Source organism: Lepisosteus platostomus, assembly GCF_059453375.1.
Source record: "Lepisosteus platostomus isolate fLepPlt1 chromosome 5 unlocalized genomic scaffold, fLepPlt1.hap1 SUPER_5_unloc_3, whole genome shotgun sequence".
Classification (NCBI taxonomy): Eukaryota; Metazoa; Chordata; class Actinopteri; order Semionotiformes; family Lepisosteidae; genus Lepisosteus; species Lepisosteus platostomus.
Genome location: NW_028291473.1, coordinates 368,841 through 374,840, shown reverse-complemented (window position 1 = coordinate 374,840; position 6,000 = coordinate 368,841). Strand labels below are relative to the sequence as shown.

Sequence of the window (6,000 nt, the reverse complement as noted above, 5' to 3'; positions counted from 1 at the left end):
AATGTTGAGTTGCCCTTAGAAATGAAGCAGAGCACTTCAACGGCACGGGTATGTGTGTGTGCGTGCGCCCTGGTTATTCTGGGAGACAGATCGAACCTGGGCTAAAAGAGAGGGGGCTTAGCCCTCTTCCATTTGCTAGTTCAAAGTTGTACAACCCATCTGTATCTGCTAGGCGGCGCAGTCGTCGTGCACAAAGAACGCTTTGAAAAGCGTCAAAGGCAAGTCATTCCGAGTTGGTCGTTTGTGTTTTCCGTTCAGACGCGAAATGCTGAAATGATCTCTCGGCTCCTCGGTTGTCATTTCTGCTCCGTAAAGGGATCACAGCACGCGTTGGCTTCCAGCATGCTGGGTCGGGACACGATGCCGGGGGTTGGAGAGAGCGATGTCTTCCTCGTTAGTATAGTGGCAAGTATCCCCGCCTGTCACGCGGGAGACCGGGGTTCGATTCCCCGACGGGGAGTAGCTTTTCTTTCACCTCCTTAGAGAAATGACTGCCTTTCACTTCTCTGTTTTCTTTCACAGCGTCGTGCACCTTTTCATTGCTCTCGCTTTCAGAGCCTCCGCACGGCACACGACTCGACATCAGGAAGCACATTGAAGTGAAAGCAGGAAGCGCTGCGACATGCACTGTGCAGATCCCACCACACTAAGAGGTGAGTGGGTCTGTTCGATGCACAAAGAACGCTTTGAGAAGCGTCAAAGGCAAGTCATTCCGAGTTGGTCGTTTGTGTTTTCCGTTCAGACGCGAAATGCTGAAATGATCTCTCGGCTCCTCGGTTGTCATTTCTGCTCCGTAAAGGAATCACAGCACGCGTCGGCTTCCAGCACGGTGGGTCGGGACACGATGCCGGGGGTCGGAGAGAGCGATGTCTTCCTCGTTAGTATAGGACCTGTCACCTGTCCCCACCTGTCACGCGGGAGACTGGGGTGCATCAGGACGCGCCTTGAAGTGAAAGCAGGATGTGCTGTGACATGCACTGTGCAGATCCCGCCACACTAAGAGGTGGGTCCAGTGGGTCTGTTCGATCACAGCGCTAGGCGAATCCCCAATCCCCTTTTGTGCCTGGCGACAAAAGATGTCTGTTTCCGCCCGGTTTCGAACCGGGGACCTTTCGCGTGTGAGGCGAACGTGATAACCACTACACTACGGAAACGGTGGTAAGACGTGCCCAGCGGCCCAGCGCTGAGCTTCGCCAATGCGATTTAGCTGCTTCCAGTGCCTTTATTGGAGTGCGCTGATGGACCGTGCTCTCTCTCCAGAGACCAGCACGCCTGTCATGGACGGAGCAGGAAAGGCGGCGCCACATTCTACAGCCCTCTCCACGCAATCGACGAAATCGGGCTACTGAAGTGGAGAAAATCGCCTCTCCAGAAAGTGCAAATATCATCTTGGAGACTATAAATCCTATTGCCGAAGGTCAGCCCTGTCTACCAGAGTAACCTTCCCACAGCGATGATCAGCTCGTCTCACACGCGAGAAGTTTCGGTTGGAAACAAACGCCCCCTCTTCTCGCACGTTTTGCACGTTCGAGTAGTTTTAATGCGGCTCTTTCGTACACGGTGCTGATCTTTTGGAAAGCAGGAGGCAAAACCGAGTCGAACCGCCTGGGTGAAAACCAGGAACCCTAACCGCTAGACTAAATGGCAGCGAACAACCATGCTGTTCCCGGCATCATGCAAGCAAACTACATAAATATGAGAAAACACGCAAGAGAGTTGTCACTCAGAGTGTCGAAGGGCTCAGTTGAAATGCAACGTCAGGACTTTTCCGAATTATGTCACACGAAGAGAGCACAGCCCTTTACGCCCTGCCGTGTGTGTCTTGGTAACTCGCTGTGATGGTATAGTGGTCAGTACTTTGCGTTGTGGCCGCAACAACCCCGGTTCAAATCTGGGTCACGGCAGATTAGGGGCGTCTGCTTTTACTACTCGCACGAATGAAGGCAAAAAAAAAGCCAATCGATGTGAACGAACGGCGCTTTACAGAGGAGTACTGCCTGACTGGATCGTTGATGAACGACAGAGGCCACTCCGACCTCTTCTCGGTTTTCTTCAATGACTTACTAAGGATCTTCTTCACATTCGCCCATGCAGGGGAAGCCAGTTACACCAAAGCAAACGCAGGAAAGTGCATTTCAAGCAGAGACCAGGAGGGACTTGTTTACACCGAGAGTGGGCAGAGAATGGAACAATGCGCCCAGCCCTGTTGCTGGAGCCGATTCTTGATGAGCTCTTGGGCTCACTAAGAGGCCCCCGCTGGATGCTAATCTTTCTGTTGTTCTTGCAGGTCCTGCGCTGCTTTTGAGCCGACAGAGCTCGTCCTGGTCTGTCGGCACAGCCCAACTGCAAATGATCGGCTCCGCGTACAGAAGGAACGTGCGTTTGGTACAAGAGTGCACGAAGGCACCGGAAATACATTGGGAACAAATGAGCTGTCGCTCAAGACCTCTGTGAAGTACAGGAGCGTGCAAAACGAGGTGTCAAACCGGGGACCTTTCGCGTGTTAGGCGAACGTGATAGCCGCTACACTACGGAAACCTGCAGGGACCGCTGCTGGTGTCTCGCTTGCGTTTCGGGCTGAGAAAGGGACGCGTCACTTTAGGCAGGGGGCGCTGGAGAGAGGAACAAAGGGCGCGATGAAACAAAATGCCGAACCCCGGGATCGAACCAGGGACCTTTAGATCTTCAGTCTAACGCTCTCCCAACTGAGCTATTTCGGCGGTGCGCAAAGCCCACAACCACCTGCTCCAGCCTTCCTGTGTTGTGGCATGAGCGCACCAAGAGTAGCGGGAGAGTGTTGCAGGAACGTCACTCAGAAGGAAAGCCACCCAGGTGCGCCCTCTGAGCTCTGTCCAGCACATCTTCCTCGCATGGACTCCTGCCTGCGACGGGCAGGAAACAATTAGCAAGAACAGAACGACACCCCATGGGTGTCTCATGACCGCACCTTAGGTTGTGACACGTGCAGGTGTGAGGGGTTGCCGGGCTACTTTGGAGCAGAGCTTGGGCGGAGGGGGGGCGGGAAAGCAGACAAAGAGGTGACACCTCAAGGTCTGCACGATCACAGCTCTCCGCCGCCCCAGGCTTCCGCTCGATAAGCTACTGGACACACCCGCCCCTCCTCACACAGACCGTGGAAAAGCCCCCGAGTGGGAGGGCTCTCTCTTCCTCCCAGGAGCTCTTGGACACGACGCACAGACAGGTGTGGGGAGCCGCCGCCTGCAAACACGGCTCCAGGCAGGACTTCGCTCCGCAGGAGCCGCAGAGCAGAGGAGATGGGGGCAGCTTAGCTCCCGTGTAGAGACCTGAGCTGTTGTTGCTGTGGATGCTGTCTTTTCTGTTCTCGGGGTAGGACATCAGGAAGCACATTGAAGCGCTGCGACATGCACTGTACAGATCCCGCCACTACTGGGCCCGATTTCCCTGGATCGAAACCGGGCGGACACAGGCCCGTTTCGTTTGTTGCCACGCACACTGTTTGGGGATTCGTCTAGCGCTGTGATCGAACAGACCCACTCACCTCTTAGTGTGGCGGGATCTGTACAGTGGATGTCGCAGCGCATCCTGCTTTCACTTCAATGCATGTCCTGATGTACCCTGGTCTCCCGCGTGACAGGTGGGGATACATGCCACTATACTAACGAGGAAGACATCGCTCTCTGCTTAGTGTGCAAAACACTTACTTGCAGCATTGTGGGTGCTGTGGTTTAAATGCTATTGGTTTGTGAACAGAATACCCCTATCCCAGTGCATTGTGCCACATTAAATAAACACACGAGAAAAAGAGATTCAGAACGCAAAGCTGTGTCAGTGTTCTGTGTAAAAAATCGGTTTGAACATAATGGGAGCTGTTTTTAATAAGCTGCTGAGTAAAGAATATTTTAATCTTCCTGCTGTCAGTAGTATTGTGCATATAGTTGACTCTTACCTGAATGAAAACAGGACGTAAAGGAAGGGTTTCAGAATTCAGACAAAGCTTTATTCCCGTGCTTACAGTCCGAGTAATTGGAGACTGCGCTATTCTGTTGCCTATGGTCATATACGGGTTTTTCGCATGAAGCCGTATTGAACAGTATTTCTCGCGTTGTGAACTTGTGTATACAGCGGTCCCCCGGGTTCCACTTAGTGCGTAATTACGCATCGATGAAAAACCGGAGGTTTAAAAAAAGATAATTAGCTCACTGATACTTTGATGTAGAGGCTGTGGAAATATCCACGTCGTGGTCTTTAAAATGCATTTGGTTTGAAGGCGTTCTGTGCTTCCGTTGCGAAGATATGGACAAAAGAATATTCGTGCTTGGTCCAAAAACTGTAATATAAACGAAAAAGTAAAGGCTGAGAAAGCATTCACAATGTATTTTATGCACAAAGCAAGTATTCTCGCGAATCTAAGAGGTTTCGTGTAAACGGTACAGGCGTGGCAAAATCGTTTTCGAACTTCAAGCTAACTTTACCCCGGTGTTTTACGCTGCTCCTTTCTACACTGAACTGGTCATTTGGACACCGTAAGACAAGAGAGACACATTTCTATGTAATCAGGAAACCAGGAATCCTAACCGTTAGCCCGTTAGTGCCACAGAAAAAAAAACGTTTCAGCAAGATAAAATTGCAGGATAAACACATTTTTTTCTTTTTCGTAGCGCTTGTGTTTTGTTTGATTTAGCGAATTTTATACACTTTATTTCTGACACATGACTTAAAAGGCTGGTAGAGTATATTTAATACAAAAGCGCTGAACAACAATTTTCATCTACCGTATTGTCATGTTTTTTAAAAAAGCAAGTTAAATGCATGTATAGTAAATGTTTTTTTTTTCATATAATAGTGTTTATGGTCTGATAAACGTAATTCATTATTTAACGGACATTTGGTATAATTAAAAAAAATACTCATTCACGAATGTAAACATTTTTTACAATAACGTGTTCTATTATACATGCAGCAATATCACCAGACAGTTTAATGGTCTGTCGTCCTTTTACAGTTCTGGGTTTTATTCTGTCTTCAGATGCACCAGATGTATTTTTAAAATACGTAAATAACAATTCTGGTGCAGCAAAGCATTCTGATTAATTCAGATTCACTCTTCACGTGTGTTATAGATATCATATAATGTTTTTGTATCCACGCAAAACCTCGCATGAAGTTGATAAACTTTGCTTGTAACATATTTAACAAGGCACAGTGCCAAACTATTAAAATACATCAGAAAAGAACCCGAACTCATCTAATTGATGTATTTGAAACGAACGGGTGGGAGACTTTAATATGGCGTTCTGGAAATTCACTTTTAGGAGTTTTCGGAAGTCTGGACCCAGATATACAGTGAGGGAGGAGTGCTTGACTTCCTGCTTTCAGCTCGTGCATTGTTTCTACGTGTGACCACCAACAGAGAGAGCTTTACCGGTTCACAGAAACGTCCCGGGAGTTTTCTAGGTTAAGATGGAAGAATAAATTTAATAAATGGAGATGTTATTGCCGCTGGGGAGTATGAAGGCGGTTTAGCGAGGCGGTGGCGTGTGGAGGGAGGAGACGCGCATTCCGCACGGGCAGCGCAGAGCAATGAGTCACACCTGCTGCGCGCTGAGTCCTGTCCTATATAACCGCTGAGCCCGGACACACAGCCTCTCCAGCCAGTGCTGGAGTTTTTTTTTAAAAAATAATACTTCAGGAGGTAAAGAAACTGACTCTTTTGCTCAGTTGAGGCTATAGGAATTTGTGTTTCTTTTCAGGCTGTCAGGAATAGCGCTTATTATTTTTTTTTTTCTCAGACTAAACAGTCTCATTGGCCTAGTTTAGGAAGATCAAGAATGAGTTGGGGAAGACAGAGGTGGAGACTAATGGAAGTTATGAAAGCCATTAATGGGTTGTCTCTGCTTGAGCTTGATTTAGACCTTAGTAGTGCAAAGTCTAGGGGTTAATTGCAACAAACTGAAAGTGAAGTACTAACAGGCGTTCAACCCGTGTTTAGTACGCAGCTGTGGTCTGAAGTTGTGCTCC

The 6,000-nt window shown here is 48.8% G+C and overlaps 3 non-coding genes across 3 annotated transcripts; 1 reads left to right on the top strand and 2 right to left on the bottom strand.

Moving 5' to 3' along the window:
- The first annotated feature begins 388 nt into the window (after window positions 1-388).
- On the top strand, window positions 389-460 carry trnad-guc (transfer RNA aspartic acid (anticodon GUC)). Its single transcript has one exon. It is a non-coding gene; the product is annotated as a tRNA-Asp (tRNA).
- Window positions 461-1,081: 621 nt separating this feature from the next.
- trnav-cac (transfer RNA valine (anticodon CAC)) lies at window positions 1,082-1,154 on the bottom strand. The gene has a single exon. It is a non-coding gene; the product is annotated as a tRNA-Val (tRNA).
- Window positions 1,155-2,647: 1,493 nt separating this feature from the next.
- Window positions 2,648-2,720, bottom strand: trnaf-gaa (transfer RNA phenylalanine (anticodon GAA)). The gene has a single exon. It is a non-coding gene; the product is annotated as a tRNA-Phe (tRNA).
- Between the last annotated feature and the right edge of the window lie 3,280 nt (window positions 2,721-6,000).